The following is a 15146-nucleotide window of genomic DNA, read 5'->3' on the forward strand; positions in this document are numbered from 1 at the left end:
TGCACGCGTGTGCTCATCATTCACACCAGCTTGCAGCAGCTTTTTTTTTTTTTTTTTTGCTTTTTTTTCTCTGTGATACTTATGACACTTTGTTCCAAAATTAAGAGCTTGAGTCCGAGTTCGTTTTTGTCTGTTTGCCCTCGTGTCAGGAAAATAACCCTCGTCTGGAAAGAGCTGTGGTTGTGCTTCACTGAAAGTCGTTCATCTCGAAAGGTTAACTGCTGGAGAGATGGGAAACACAGGTGCAGGAAAGTTCTGAGTTATTTCAGATCTCTGAGCCTGCAGTCTTTTTTTTCCCTCTGATTTTATACTGCGTTTTTTGTGAAGAATAAGGAGAGGAAATTAACTTAAGTGCAATTAGCAGCCAATTTAAAGGAATGCAAATCTATTTACGCCTTTGAAATGAAGTTTTACCACCTTGCAGATGAATGCATAGTGTCTTTATCAGGACAGTTTGGCTCTGTATGGCTGCTGCAGAGATTGCACCTGTGACATTTCAGTTACACAACAGTCTCTCTAACCACAAGCCTGTCACCTTATCTTAACCCGCAGTCTTGCTCTGGAAGTGCTTGGCGAGATGTTCGACAGGATATCAATTTAATCCAAATATGAGGGTTTGCATTTCCCAAATGTCTCCATGCACAATTACTGTCTTTGTTCTATGAACTTTTATCTAATTAACTTGAAAAAGAGGACGCTAGCGCAGCTGGAGTGTGCACAATTTTGAAAGGGGCTTTATTTTTACGAAAAAAGAAAAATCTAATTTGTTTCTTCCTTCTGTATCATCCAGTCCCCATTTCGGTGTGAGGAAAGTCTGAAGCGAGAGCAGAAAATTCTAACTTTCCTCCCCGAGGGAAGGAGAGGGGTGGAGGGCTTGGCAGAAGGAGGTGCTTCCCCATTTCAAGGCCATCATTTGTTTTTACAACGGAAAATTCTGTCAAAGCTTCACTATGCTAATTTGCAGACAAGTCAGACCTGAGCTGTTCCCCTTCCTCCTCTCTTTCAATGAAACCTCAGTTATTAATTTTTTTCTTCTTCATTTTTGCAGATCACTTGAAAGATGGAGGAGACAGACAAGGACCCTCATTCAGACTTGTCAGCTCTCTTTCTTTCTATAAGCTCTTGTCATCAACACAGTGAACATGTTATGAAAGTGTATGCAGGATTTGTTTGATGTGTGACACCAAGACCTTATAGGAGACCTATGGAAAATGCTCATTGGCCTGGTTGTGATGGGATCACAGAGTGACGAACAACGAGAGGATTGAGTGTGGCTGGAAGAGGAGGAGAAGGTAGAGGAGGAGGAAAGGCTAGCGGGGAAGAGGAGGGGGATTGTGCAAGGCTTCCAACCCCAAAGGGCAGCCCTTATGAAGCTTCAAAAGAGTTGGAGGAAGAAATAGGTTTTTTTCTCCTTTTGGGAGGTAAATGAAGGGGATCCTCCTACAGCAATACAAGGGGAAATTCCCATCAATTGAACACTACACTTAAGATCAAAGTGCGTGTGTGCGCGCGCGTGTGTGTGTGTGAGGACAGCCACCCGCACCTTAAGAGATGAGGAGGAGAACAGGAGTTTAAAGGTGAGGGAGGAATGCTGGCTTTAAAAACTGCTTGGAAATATGACACTGACCTGTTGCAGCATAACCTAACAGACCTGAACCGTGTTTGTTTTCACAGTAATAACACACATGCTGACATACTGTATACACCTGTTACAGCAGGCTGTAATTCAATGCTAAAGCACTGTGCAGAAACAGTCAGACTATTTTTGTGCTGTGTGTATCTCTGCACTATATTATCATAATCATAGTATTGCATCACACTGTATGCACTGAATTTAATCATGTTTCACTATATTGTATTGCATTACATGGTATATTACTATTGCATTGTCTTATATTGCTTGGTTTCAAGCATAGATATTGACTGTTAGAACATTTCTCAACTTGAAAAAGTCTCACCTGAAATCGTGATTATTGTCCTAAAAAATATATAATACTCAATAAATAATACCCAATTTGTCAAATACCACCGTCAGCGTTGGAGCAGTATTATTTAAAAAAATATTTTACTAATCTCCTTCTTTCAAGAAGCACATCAACAACAAATCAGCTTTCTTCTGTCTTGTGAAATATTGCATTCACCTATTTGTTACACAGTCAGATAGAGACATTCTCGTCCATGCATTCGTCTCATCTAAGACTTAACATGTAGTAACCTGCTGTTCTCCGGCTTTATAATCTGCAGCATTAAAAAAACTCCACCTAAAAAATGCAGTTTATACTAGAAGCAACACATCTGAGCAGAATAGATACTGTCCTCATGTCACCGACTCCTCGTTTCATCCAGGTCAGACTACAATTTGCTCTTCTCACCATGGATTAGCTCCTCTATACTTGGCAGAACTCCCTCACATACACACTGATTAATAGGTAATCTCATGGTGGCCGACCATTTTCTTACTCTGTGAAATACTTAACATCAACCGATCACAGAGACAAACAATACTGTGATTTTTTAATCGGCTCTAAAAAAACACTTTTTCCCCTCATGTGCTGTGTAGCATTATATTGTGTGTCAAATGGTGTAACCACAAAAGAATGCTAAATATTAAATATTTTATCCACCTAAGTCTACTCACACAAAGAATTACTTCATTTAAAAAAAAAAGAAGGGTTCCTGATATACATAATTTCCCAGATTAAATGTAATATTTAGGTGCGTATTGCATTAGCTTTATTTAATATAAAAAGGTTGTAATGTAAGATCATGCCAAACTAGTTGATATGGTGTTTTATTGACAATTTAGTATTTTTAAGCAAGTTTAATTATTTGGTACAAAGTTTTTATGGTTACACCACTTAATCCTCTAATATATTCTCTCAAAATGGATTAAAAGCAGAGATTTTATGCTGGGTCCACAAAAAAAGGATGTGTGCAAGTTATTCATATGTTTATTTTCAAATGTTAACCCCTTTACATTTGACTAAACCACATGGACATAAAAAAAACATCATTGACCCTTGTATAACAACAGAAAGTACCCACCTTCACCTAATTAACTAGCAGTGCACTGTTACTCCCACACTCACCCTGTAAGCAGTTTAACACAACAGAGTTTGTCAGCATCACATGCTTTCTCTGCAGATCTTCATGCATTATGAGTATTCAAATATCAGCTATGTGAGTGAGAGTAATACTACCACTGTATCTATTTTAGTACACCACAAACTTGTTACTGGTATTTTTTTGTGTTGTGTTGTATGTGGGTGTGTTTGCATATGTGGTTGTTGTGGGAGTTTCTGACATTGTAATGTGTGTCAGGTCCTTTTCCTCTCTCACGTCAGACACTAAAGGAGGTCAAAAGTCAAATGTCTCTCTCACACATATTGTTGTCAGTTTCTCTTTTTCCTCCAACAGTGCAGCCATAAAACAGTCAGAGGTCCTAAATTGATGTCTGTAGGTTATACTCACTTTTTCCAAGTTCTATGTTGATGCTTTGTTGATGAAGGTGCATAACAACTCGGTACTTCAAAGGGGGTATAGCTCAGTGGTAGAGCATTTGACTGCAGATCAAGAGGTCCCCAGTTCAACTCTGGGTGCCCCCTCAACTGGTGGTTTGTCTGGTAACACGGTCACTCTAACAAGCCTGTGTCATGAATGCAACCTGCCAAAACTACAAACACAGACACCTGAATCACATATATGGTAAAGGACCTTAATTGTGGGTTAACTTAACAGCCATCTATGTATCATGTCCCTTCATTAGTGTTATGCTGGTCAGTAAATGTTCAGACAATCTGAAAAGAGGGTCTATTGCTCAGTGGTAGAGCATTTGAACTGGGGATCAAGAGGTCTTTAACAAATTAACATGGATGCTATAAAAAGAAATGATCAGTTGTGATATGCTGGCACTTTCATATGAAGAATCATTGAGTGTTTCACCTCAGATCATGAGACCCTCTGTTCAAATCTTGGTGTCCCTTGGCCTTGAAATGTGGCTTGATTTACACATAGAGAACACATAGATTTCATTGTGTTAACCATCACTCAAATACATGAAAGACACATCCTGTAACTGATGTTTTGATGTTCAATAATGGTCATTATGGTGCACTTGTTATGGGGGGTATAGCTCAGTGGTAGAGCATTTGACTGCAGATCAAGAGGTCCCCAGTTCAACTCTGGGTGCCCCCTCAACTGGTGGTGTGTCTAGTAATTAGATACTTTAACAAGATAATATAGCTGCTTCTAGCACATATGAAGTGTCAGTGATATTGTCATGAACGCCACCTGCCAAAACTACAAACACAGACACCTGAATGACATATGATAAGGGACCCTAATTGTGGGTTAACTTAACTGCAATCTATGTATCATTTGGTCCTTTCTTATGCTGATCAGTAATTGTTCAGATAATCTGAACAAAGGGTCTATAGGTCAGTTTTTCACCTCAGATCATGAGACCGACTAGTGTAGTGGCTATTAGTAATTGTGTCAAAAAATCTGAAAGTGGGGGTATAGCTCAGTGGTAGAGCATTTGACTGCAGATCAAGAGGTCCCCAGTTCAACTCTGGGTGCCCCCTCAACTGGTGGTGTGTCTGGTAATGAACCACTTTAACAAGTTGTTATAGCTGATATATGAATACAATATATGACATATGAAGTGTCAATGAACCTGCCAAAACTACAAACATCACATATGATTACTGATACTGAATCGCATATGATTAAGGGTTAACTCAACTGTCATCTATGTATTTAACCTGCCAACAACTTCTGTCAAACCACAAATGCAGCCACTTTGCTCACTTCAATCAGATTTAGAAAGAATCTTTAAATTAACAACCATCCATTTATCATTCAGTCCAATCATTAGTGTTATGGTGATGATTAGTTGTGATAATAGACTAAACAGAGGGGGGTGTAGCTCAGTGGTAGAGCATTTGACTGCAGATCAAGAGGTCCCCAGTTCAATTCTGGGTGCCCCCTTCAACCACATGAAACAGTGGCCATCTCTATATAAACTGCATTTTCACTGAACATATTGATGAACAGAGTAATCATTAATGAGAACCAAGATGAGGCATTTTTGCTGATTTGCTGATGTTTTTGCCAGAAAAGACACATTCTGTAACTGTTGTTTTGATGTTCAATAACACTTTGCTGAGCATTAATGGCCATTATCAACTCTGGGTGCCCCCTCAGTCGGTGTTGTCCCTGTATCCTTAACAGGTTCATATGGCAACTATAGGAAAAGCATTACCTGTGACATGCTGACCGTTTTATATGAGGGGTGTTTCAGTGTTTCTGTGGTGTGTCTGGTAACAAGTTACTTTAACAAGATAATATAGCTACTTCTAGTACATATGAAGTGTCAGTGATATTGTCATGAATGCCACCTGCCAAAACTACAAACACAGACACCTGAATGACATATGATAAGGGACCTTAATTGTGGGTTAACATAACAGCCATCTATGTATCATTCAGTCCTTATGCCGATTAGTAATTGTTCAGACAATCTGAACAAAGGGTCTATAGGTCAGGTTTTCACCTCAGATCATGAGACCCTCTGTTCAAATCTTGGTGTCCCTTGGCCTTGAAATGTAGCTTGATTTACCCACATAGAGAACAGGGAACACCTTTATGTTATTGTGTCAAATACATGAAAGACACATCCTGTAACTGATGTTTTGATGTTTGTTCAATAATGGTCATTATGGTGCACTTGTTATAGGGGGTATAGCTCAGTGGTAGAGCATTTGACTGCAGATCAAGAGGTCCCCAGTTCAACTCTGGGTGCCCCCTCAGCTTCAGTTGTCCCTGTAGCCTTAACAGGTTTATATAGCAACTGTAGGAAAAGCATCTTCTGTGACATGCTGACCATTTTATATGAAGTGTTTCTGTTCAGAACAAGAAGCCCCCTGTTCTTCTGTCAAAACAAATGCCTTGAAGACCTGAGTCAGATGTGGAAAGGGCTCTTAATTCTGGGTTAAATCAACAGCCAACTATCTATTATTGCATCAGATTATTAGTGTTATGCATATCAATGATTGTGACAATAAGTCTCAAAGTGGGGGTATAGCTCAGTGGTAGAGCATTTGACTGCAGATCAAGAGGTCCCCAGTTCAACTCTGGGTGCCCCCTCAACTGGTGGTGTGTCTAGTAATTAGATACTTTAACAAGATAATATAGCTGCTTCTAGCACATATGAAGTGTCAGTGATATTGTCATGAATGCAACCTGCCAAACTACAAACACAGACACCTGAATGACATATGATAAGGGACCCTAATTGTGGGTTAACTTAACTGCAATCTATGTATCGTTTGGTCCTTTCTTATGCTGATCAGCAGAGGTGGACAGAGTACACAACTTCACTACTTGAGTAAAAGTACAGATACTCATTGTCAAATATTACTCCAATACAAGTAAAAGTAGCTTAGTCAAAATATTACTTAAGTAAAAGTACTAAAGTATTTGCTTAAACAATTACTTAAGTAAAAGTATTTAAATCTAATTTAAATATCTCAGAAAATACGGGAAAGTAGCTTTATTGTCATTATACAATACACTGATGTGATTCTGCTACAGACATGTTTATAGCTCAAAAATAAACACATAAAGTCAAGAAGCCTCAGAACACAGTAACATTTCAACACACCTGACCCCTACCTTGGACTCTTTGATATGAATTGTGTAAAAAACATGAACAGAAAGTCAACTTAATCATTCAACTGGACTGCAACAGTTGCCATATTTTTAAACCGTTTAAAAATGGCAACTATGATACTACAAGCACATACACGTATGTTTAAAATGTTCATCTGCAATTTAACAAACATTAAGCTAAGGTTAGTAGCTACTTTACCGCGACATACTTTTCCAGGTTGGAAGACGAGTTTTTGTAGGCCGTGATCAGTTTTTGTGACAAAAATCTTAATCATGGGTTTGAGATAAGACCTGCTCGGTGGGAGTTTCTTCATTACTTAGTATGGCATGACGTAGTACAGGTACGGCAATACGACAAAGGCAAACCATACGCAAATCAGCAGAAATTTTATTTTTCTCAGAATTTTGCAAAAAAACAAACAAAAAACAAATCATCAGCTGATGTAAGCTCAAAAGTAGCAAGTAAGGAGAGCATCAATAGAAATGTAGTGGAGTAAAAAGTACAATATTTGTCCTTCAAATGTAGTGGAGTGAAAGTAAAAGTATCTCCCAAAAATAATACTCAAGTAAAGTACAGATACTCAAAAACTGTACTTAAGTACAGTACTCAAGTAAATTTACTTTGTTACTGTCCACCACTGCTGATCAGTAATTGTTCAGATAATCTGAACAAAGGGTCTATAGGTCAGTTTTTCACCTCAGATCATGAGACCGACTAGTGTAGTGGCTATTAGTAATTGTGTCAAAAAAGCCTGAAAGTGGGGGTATAGCTCAGTGGTAGAGCATTTGACTGCAGATCAAGAGGTCCCCAGTTCAACTCTGGGTGCCCCCTCAACTGGTGGTGTGTCTGGTAATGAGCCACTTTAACAAGTTGTTATAGCTGATATATGAATACAATATATGACATATGAAGTGTCAATGAAATTGTCATCAATGCAACCTGCCAAAACTACAAACGTCACATATGATTACTGATACTGAATCACATATGATTAAGGGTTAACTTCACTGTCATCCATGTATTTAACCTGCCAACAACTTCTGTCAAACTACACATGCAGCCACTTTGCACACTTCAATCAGATTTAGAAAGAACCTTTAAATTAACAACCATCCATTTATCATTCAGTCCAATCATTAGTGTTATGGTGATGATTAGTTGTGATAATAGACTAAAGAGAGGGGGTGTAGCTCAGTGGTAGAGCATTTGACTGCAGATCAAGAGGTCCCCAGTTCAATTCTGGGTGCCCCCTTCAACCACATGAAACAGTGGCCATCTCTATATAAACTGCATTTTCACTGAACATATTGATGAACAGAGTAATCATTAATGAGAACCAAGATGAGGCATTTTTGCTGATTTGCTGATGTTTTTGCCAGAAAAGACACATTCTGTAACTGTTGTTTTGATGTTCAATAACACTTTGTTGTGGATTAATGGCCATTATGACCACCTTGATTGAGGGGGTATAGCTCAGTGGTAGAGCATTTGACGGCAGATCAAGAGGTCCCCAGTTCAAATCTGGGTGCCCCCTTCAGTTGGTGATGTTTTACAAGCAACAGTGTCTCTACACATGTGTGTGTGTTGACTGTAAAGGGAAAATGGTAATTGTCACATGCTGATGCTTTTATGAGAGCCATTATTGAGCCTTTCACTTCAGATCAAAAGCCCCCCTGTTCAAATCTGGGTGCCTCTTAAATATGTCAGTGAAATTTCTCTCCTTATTTGAAATTGTCATGAATTCAACCTGCCAACAACTTCTGTCAAGCTACAGATGTGTGTTTGAACAACAGATGGCATTTATTGTACAAACATACTCAACTGAGAGCCAAGATAAAACCAATGCTTGTCATTTGCGGACGCGTTTGACAGAAAAGAGTCCTGCTTTGATATATTAATTCCTAGTAAAATGGGTAATGAAGCATTTTGCCAGCATGATTGATCAATTCAATACAGCTACACACAGGGGGTATAGCTCAGTGGTAGAGCATTTGACTGCAGATCAAGAGGTCCCCAGTTCAACTCTGGGTGCCCCCTCAACTGTTGGTGTGTCAGGTAACAAGTTACTTTAACAAGATAACAGAGTCAGTGATATTGTCATGAATGCCACCTGCCAAAACTACAGACACCTTTCATTAGTGTTATGCTGATCAGTAATGGTTCAGACAATCTGAAAAGAGGGTCTATAGGTCAGGTTTTCACCTCAGATCATGAGACCCTCTGTTCAAATCTTGGTGTCCCTTGGCCTTGAAATGTAGAATGATTTACCCACATAGAGAACAGGGAACACCTTTATGTTATTGTGTCAAATACATGAAAGACACACCCTGTAACTGATGTTTTGATGTTCAATAATGGCCATTATGGTGCACTTGTTGTAGGGGGTATAGCTCAGTGGTAGAGCATTTGACTGCAGATCAAGAGGTCCCCAGTTCAACTCTGGGTGCCCCCTCAACTGGTGGTGTGTCTGGTAACACAGTTACTTTAACAAGTTGGTATAGCTGCTTCTAGCACATATGGAGAGTCAGTGAAATTGCCATGAAAGCATCCTGCTAAAACTACAAACAGAGACACCTGAATCATATATGATTAGGGACCATAATTGTGGGTTCACTTAACTGCCATCTATGTATCATTCAGCACTTTCATTAGTGTTATGCTCATTAGTAATTCTTCAGACAATCTGAAAAGAGGGTCTATCGCTCAGTGGTAGAGCATTTGAACTGGGGATCAAGAGGTCTTTAACAAATTAACATGGATTCTATAAAAAGAAATGATCAGTTGTGATATACTGGCACTTTTATATGAAGAGTCACTGAGTGTTTCACCTCAGATCATGTAACCATCTGTTCAAATCTTGGTGTCCCTTGGCCTTGAATGTAGCTTGATTCACCCACATAGAGAACAGGGAACACCTTTATGTTATTGTGTTAACCATCACTCAAATACATGAAAGGCACATCCTGTAACTGATGTTTTGATGTTCAATAATGGTCATTATGGTGCACTTGTTATAGGGGGTATAGCTCAGTGGTAGAGCATTTGACTGCAGATCAAGAGGTCCCCAGTTCAACTCTGGGTGCCCCCTCAGCTTCAGTTGTCCCTGTAGCCTTAACAGGTTTATATGCCAACTGTAGGAAAAGCATCTTCTGTGACATGCTGACCATTTTATATGAAGTGTCTCTGTTCAGAACAAGAAGCCCCCTGTTCTTCTGTCAAAACAAATGCCTTGCAGACCTGAGTCAGATGTGGAAAGGGCTCTTAATTCTGGGTTAAATCAACAGCCAACTATCTATTATTGCATCAGATTATTAGTGTTATGCCTATCAAAAACTGTGACAATAAGTCTCAAAGTGGGGGTATAGCTCAGTGGTAGAGCATTTGACTGCAGATCAAGAGGTCCCCAGTTCAACTCTGGGTGCCCCCTCAACTGGTTGTCCGTCTGGTAATGAGCCACTTTAACAAGTTGTTATAGCTGATATACGAATACAATATATGACATATGAAGTGTCAATGAAACTGCCAAAACTACAAACATCACATATGATTACTGATACTGTTAAGGGTTAACTTAACTGTCATCTACATATTTAACCTGCCAACAACTTCTGTCAAACCACAAATGCAGCCACTTTGCACACTTCAATCAGATTTAGAAAGAACCTTTAAATTAACAGCCATCCATTTATCAGTCAGTCCAATCATTAGTGTTATGGTGATCAGTAGTTGTGATAAAAGACTAAACAGAGGGGGTGTAGCTCAGTGGTAGAGCATTTGACTGCAGATCAAGAGGTCCCCAGTTCAATTCTGGGTGCCCCCTTCAACCACATGAAACAGTGGCCATCTCTCTATAAACTGCATTTTCACTGAACATATTGATGAACAGAGTAATCATTAATGAGAACCAAGATGAGACCAAAGCACCTAAACCCCCTTTTCACCAATTACATTTTTGCTGATTTGCTGATGTTTTTGCCAGAAAAGACACATTCTGTAACTATTGTTTTGATGTTCAATAACACTTTGTTGTGCATTAATGGCCATTATGACCACCTTGATTGAGGGGGTATAGCTCAGTGGTAGAGCATTTGACTGCAGATCAAGAGGTCCCCAGTTCAAATCTGGGTGCCCCCTTCAGTTGGTGATGTTTTGTAAGCAACAGTGTCTCTACACATGTGTGTGTGTTGACTGTAAAGGGGAAATGGTAATTGTCACATGCTGATGCTTTTATGAGAGCCATTATTGAGCCTTTCACTTCAGATCAAAAGCCCCCCTTTTCAAATCTGGGTCCCTCTTAAATATGTCAGTGAAATTTCTCTCCTTATTTGAAATTGTCATGAATTCAACCTGCCAACAACTTCTGTCAAGCTACAGATGTGTGTTTGAACAACAGATGGCATTTATTGTACAAACATACTCAACTGAGAGCCAAGATAAAACCAATGCTTGTCATTTGCGGACGCGTTTGACAGAAAAGAGGCCTGCTTTGATATATTAATTCCTAGTAAAATGGGTAATGAAGCATTTTGCCAGCATGATTGATCAATTCAATACAGCTACACACAGGGGGTATAGCTCAGTGGTAGAGCATTTGACTGCAGATCAAGAGGTCCCCAGTTCAACTCTGGGTGCCCCCTCAACTGTTGGTGTGTCAGGTAACAAGTTACTTTAACAAGATAACAGAGTCAGTGATATTGTCATGAATGCCACCTGCCAAAACTACAGACACCTTTCATTAGTGTTATGCTGATCAGTAATGGTTCAGACAATCTGAAAAGAGGGTCTATAGGTCAGGTTTTCACCTCAGATCATGAGACCCTCTGTTCAAATCTTGGTGTCCCTTGGCCTTGAATGTAGCTTGATTTACCCACATAGAGAACAGGGAACACCTTTATGTTATTGTGTCAACCATCACTCAAATACATGAAAGACACATTTTGTAACTGATGTTTTGATGTTCAATAATGGCCATTATGGTGCACTTGTTATAGGGGGTATAGCTCAGTGGTAGAGCATTTGACTGCAGATCAAGAGGTCCCCAGTTCAACTCTGGGTGCCCCCTCAGTTGGTGGTCTCTCTGGTAACACAGTTACTTTAACAAGTTGATATAACTGCTTCTAGTACATATTAAGTGTCAGTGATATTGTCATGAATGCCACCTGCCAAAACAACAAACACAGACACCTGAATCACATATGATAAGTAATAATAATACTGAGTGTTTCACTTCAGATCAAGTGATACCCTGTTCAAATCTGGGTACATCTTAAATATGTGATGTGAATTTGTAACCTGCCAACAAATTGTGTCAAACTACAAATGCAGCCTAACAGCCATCCATTTATCATTCAGTCCAATCATTAGTGTTATGGTGATCAGTAGTTGTGATAATAGACTAAACAGAGGGGGTGTAGCTCAGTGGTAGAGCATTTGACTGCAGATCAAGAGGTCCCCAGTTCAATTCTGGGTGCCCCCTTCAACCACATGATGATTAAAACTTACAGAAATCTACCTTAACAGATAGCTGCAACAGAACGAATTGTACCCACTACCTATTAAAAGGCCTAACAAAAATATCCAGAAACAGTTATTATAGTTATTGTTTGAATAATAAAATAAGCATAACAACAAGCATATTTAACTGAGAACCAAGATGAGACCAAAGCACCTAAACCCCCTTTTCACCAATTACATTTTTGCTGATTTGCTGATGTTTTTGCCAGAAAAGACACATTCTGTAACTGTTGTTTTGATGTTCAATAACACTTTGACTGTAAAGGGGAAATGGCAATTGTCACATGCTGATGCTTTTATGAGAGGCATTATTGAGCCTTTCACTTCAGATCAAAAGCCCCCCTTTTCAAATCTGGGTGCCTCTTAAATATGTCAGTGAAATTTCTCTCCTTATTTAAAATTTTCATGAATTCAACCTGCCAACAACTTCTGTCAAGCTACAGATGTGTGTTTGAACAACAGATGGCATTTATTGTACAAACATACTCAACTGAGAGCCAAGATAAGACCAATGCTTGTCATTTGCGGACGCGTTTGACAGACAAGAGTCCTGCTTTGATATATTAATTCCTAGTAAAATGGGTATTGAAGCATTTTGCCAGCATGATTGATCAATTCAATATAGCTTCACACAGGGGGTATAGCTCAGTGGTAGAGCATTTGACTGCAGATCAAGAGGTCCCCAGTTCAACTCTGGGTGCCCCCTTAACTACTGGTGTGTCTGGTAACCAGTTACTTTAACAAGTTGGTATAGTTACTTCTAGTACATATGAAGTGTCAGTGATATTGTCATGAATGCCACCTGCCAAAACTACAAACACAGACACCAGAATCACATATGATAAGGAACCCTAATTGTGGGCTAATATAACTGCCATCTATGTATCATTCAGTCCTTTAATTAGTGTTATGCTGATCAGTAATTGTTCAGACAATCTGAAAAGAGGGTCTATAGGTCAGTTTTTCACCTCAGATCATGAGACCCTCTGTTCAAATCTTGGTGTCCCTTGGCCTTGAAATGTAGAATGATTCACCCACATAGAGAACAGGGAACACATTTATGTTATTGTGTCAAATACATGAAAGACACATCCTGTAACTGATATTTGAATGTTCAATAAAGGCCATTATGGTGCACTTGTTGTAGGGGGTATATCTCAGTGGTAGAGCATTTGACTGCAGATCAAGAGGTCCCCAGTTCAACTCTGGGTGCCCCCTCAGTTGGTGGTGTGTCTGGTAATACAGTTACTTTAACAAGTTGGTATAGCTGCTTCTAGCACATATGGAGTGTCAGTGAAATTGTCATGAATGCATCCTGCTAAAACTACAAACAGACACACCTGAATCATATATGATTAGGGACCATAATTGTGGGTTCACTTAACTGCCATCTATGTATCATTCAGCGCTTTCATTAGTGTTATGCTCATTAGTAATTGTTCAGACAATCTGAAAAGAGGGTCTATCGCTCAATGGTAGAGCATTTGAACTGGGGATCAAGAGGTCTTTAACAAATTAACATGAATTCTATAAAAAGAAATGATCAGTTGTGATATACTGGCACTTTTATATGAAGAGTCATTGAGCGTTTCACCTCAGATCATGAGACCATCTGTTCAAATCTTGGTGTCCCTTGGCCTTGAAATGTGGCTTGATTCACCCACATAGAGAACAGGGAACACCTTTATGTTATTGTGTTAACCATCACTCAAATACATGAAAGACACAGCCTGTAACTGATGTTTTGATGTTCAATAATGGCCATTATGGTGCACTAGTTATAGGGGGTATAGCTCAGTGGTAGAGCATTTGACTGCAGATCAAGAGGTCCCCAGTTCAACTCTGGGTGCCCCCTCAGTTGGTGTTGTCCCTGTATCCTTAACAGGTTTATATGGCAACTGTAGGAAAAGCATCTTCTGTGACATGCTGACTGTTTTATATGAGGGGTGTTTCAGTGTTTCTGTTCAGGACAAGAAGCCCCCTGTTCTTCTGTCAAAACAAATGCAGACCTGAGTCAGATGTGGAAAGGGCTCTTAATTCTGGATCAAATCAACAGCCAACTATTTATTATTGGATCCTATTATTAGTGTTATGCATATCAATGATTGTGACAAGAAGTCTGAAAGTGGGGGTATAGCTCAGTGGTAGAGCATTTGACTGCAGATCGAGAGGTCCCCAGTTCAACTCTGGGTGCCCCCTCAACTGGTGTTACTCTGGGAAAAAGTTGGTATAGCTGCTTCTAGCACATATGGAGAGTCAGTGATATTGTCATGATGTAACCTGCCAAAACTATAAACACAGACACCTGAATCACATATGATTAGGGACCATAATTGTGGGTTATCTTAACTGCCATCTATGTATCATTCAGTCCTTTCATTAGTGTTATGCTGATCAGTAATTGTTCAGACAATCTGAAAAGAGGGTCGATAGCTCAGTGGTAGAGCATTTGAACTGGGGATGATGAGGTCTTTAACAAATGAACATGGATGCTATAAAAAGTAAATAATCAGTTGTGATATGCTGGCACTTTTATATGAATAGTCACTGAGTGTTTCACCTCAGATCATGAGGCCATCTGTTCAAATCTTGGTGTCCCTTGGCCTTGAAATGTGGCTTGATTCACCCACATAGAGAACAGGGAACACCTTTATGTTGCCCCCTCAGTTGGTGTTGTCCTGTAAGCAACAGTGTTTCTACAAGTGTGTGTCTGTTGTCTGTAAAGGGAAAATAGTAACTGTCATGTGCTGATGCTTTTATGAGAGGCATTACTGAGCCTTTCATTTCAGATCAAGAGGCCTCCTGTTCAAATCTGTCTCTTAAATATGTCAGTGAAATTTCTCTCCTTATTTGAAATTGTCATTGATTCAACCTGCCAACAACTTCTGTCAAACTACAAATGCAGCCACCTTGCAGACCTGAATCAGATTTTAAAAGGGTCCTAAATTATGGGTTAAAT

General features: G+C 39.4%; 22 non-coding genes across 22 annotated transcripts; all 22 read left to right on the top strand.

Moving 5' to 3' along the window:
• Positions 1–3533: 3533 nt before the first annotated feature.
• Positions 3534–3605, top strand: trnac-gca (transfer RNA cysteine (anticodon GCA)). The gene has a single exon. It is a non-coding gene; the product is annotated as a tRNA-Cys (tRNA).
• Positions 3606–4122: 517 nt separating this feature from the next.
• On the top strand, positions 4123–4194 carry trnac-gca (transfer RNA cysteine (anticodon GCA)). Its single transcript has one exon. It is a non-coding gene; the product is annotated as a tRNA-Cys (tRNA).
• A 317-nt stretch (positions 4195–4511) lies between these two features.
• On the top strand, positions 4512–4583 carry trnac-gca (transfer RNA cysteine (anticodon GCA)). The gene has a single exon. It is a non-coding gene; the product is annotated as a tRNA-Cys (tRNA).
• A 334-nt stretch (positions 4584–4917) lies between these two features.
• On the top strand, positions 4918–4989 carry trnac-gca (transfer RNA cysteine (anticodon GCA)). The gene has a single exon. It is a non-coding gene; the product is annotated as a tRNA-Cys (tRNA).
• A 747-nt stretch (positions 4990–5736) lies between these two features.
• trnac-gca (transfer RNA cysteine (anticodon GCA)) lies at positions 5737–5808 on the top strand. The gene has a single exon. It is a non-coding gene; the product is annotated as a tRNA-Cys (tRNA).
• Positions 5809–6075: 267 nt separating this feature from the next.
• Positions 6076–6147, top strand: trnac-gca (transfer RNA cysteine (anticodon GCA)). The gene has a single exon. It is a non-coding gene; the product is annotated as a tRNA-Cys (tRNA).
• Positions 6148–7432: 1285 nt separating this feature from the next.
• Positions 7433–7504, top strand: trnac-gca (transfer RNA cysteine (anticodon GCA)). The gene has a single exon. It is a non-coding gene; the product is annotated as a tRNA-Cys (tRNA).
• Positions 7505–7853: 349 nt separating this feature from the next.
• trnac-gca (transfer RNA cysteine (anticodon GCA)) lies at positions 7854–7925 on the top strand. Its single transcript has one exon. It is a non-coding gene; the product is annotated as a tRNA-Cys (tRNA).
• Positions 7926–8135: 210 nt separating this feature from the next.
• On the top strand, positions 8136–8207 carry trnac-gca (transfer RNA cysteine (anticodon GCA)). The gene has a single exon. It is a non-coding gene; the product is annotated as a tRNA-Cys (tRNA).
• A 431-nt stretch (positions 8208–8638) lies between these two features.
• trnac-gca (transfer RNA cysteine (anticodon GCA)) lies at positions 8639–8710 on the top strand. The gene has a single exon. It is a non-coding gene; the product is annotated as a tRNA-Cys (tRNA).
• A 343-nt stretch (positions 8711–9053) lies between these two features.
• On the top strand, positions 9054–9125 carry trnac-gca (transfer RNA cysteine (anticodon GCA)). The gene has a single exon. It is a non-coding gene; the product is annotated as a tRNA-Cys (tRNA).
• Positions 9126–9689: 564 nt separating this feature from the next.
• Positions 9690–9761, top strand: trnac-gca (transfer RNA cysteine (anticodon GCA)). The gene has a single exon. It is a non-coding gene; the product is annotated as a tRNA-Cys (tRNA).
• Positions 9762–10028: 267 nt separating this feature from the next.
• On the top strand, positions 10029–10100 carry trnac-gca (transfer RNA cysteine (anticodon GCA)). The gene has a single exon. It is a non-coding gene; the product is annotated as a tRNA-Cys (tRNA).
• A 321-nt stretch (positions 10101–10421) lies between these two features.
• trnac-gca (transfer RNA cysteine (anticodon GCA)) lies at positions 10422–10493 on the top strand. The gene has a single exon. It is a non-coding gene; the product is annotated as a tRNA-Cys (tRNA).
• A 242-nt stretch (positions 10494–10735) lies between these two features.
• Positions 10736–10807, top strand: trnac-gca (transfer RNA cysteine (anticodon GCA)). The gene has a single exon. It is a non-coding gene; the product is annotated as a tRNA-Cys (tRNA).
• Positions 10808–11238: 431 nt separating this feature from the next.
• Positions 11239–11310, top strand: trnac-gca (transfer RNA cysteine (anticodon GCA)). Its single transcript has one exon. It is a non-coding gene; the product is annotated as a tRNA-Cys (tRNA).
• A 353-nt stretch (positions 11311–11663) lies between these two features.
• trnac-gca (transfer RNA cysteine (anticodon GCA)) lies at positions 11664–11735 on the top strand. The gene has a single exon. It is a non-coding gene; the product is annotated as a tRNA-Cys (tRNA).
• Positions 11736–12077: 342 nt separating this feature from the next.
• On the top strand, positions 12078–12149 carry trnac-gca (transfer RNA cysteine (anticodon GCA)). Its single transcript has one exon. It is a non-coding gene; the product is annotated as a tRNA-Cys (tRNA).
• A 672-nt stretch (positions 12150–12821) lies between these two features.
• Positions 12822–12893, top strand: trnac-gca (transfer RNA cysteine (anticodon GCA)). The gene has a single exon. It is a non-coding gene; the product is annotated as a tRNA-Cys (tRNA).
• Positions 12894–13333: 440 nt separating this feature from the next.
• On the top strand, positions 13334–13405 carry trnac-gca (transfer RNA cysteine (anticodon GCA)). The gene has a single exon. It is a non-coding gene; the product is annotated as a tRNA-Cys (tRNA).
• A 565-nt stretch (positions 13406–13970) lies between these two features.
• Positions 13971–14042, top strand: trnac-gca (transfer RNA cysteine (anticodon GCA)). The gene has a single exon. It is a non-coding gene; the product is annotated as a tRNA-Cys (tRNA).
• A 272-nt stretch (positions 14043–14314) lies between these two features.
• On the top strand, positions 14315–14386 carry trnac-gca (transfer RNA cysteine (anticodon GCA)). Its single transcript has one exon. It is a non-coding gene; the product is annotated as a tRNA-Cys (tRNA).
• Positions 14387–15146: the final 760 nt, after the last annotated feature.

Source organism: Scomber japonicus, chromosome 2, assembly GCF_027409825.1.
Source record: "Scomber japonicus isolate fScoJap1 chromosome 2, fScoJap1.pri, whole genome shotgun sequence".
Taxonomy (NCBI): Eukaryota; Metazoa; Chordata; class Actinopteri; order Scombriformes; family Scombridae; genus Scomber; species Scomber japonicus.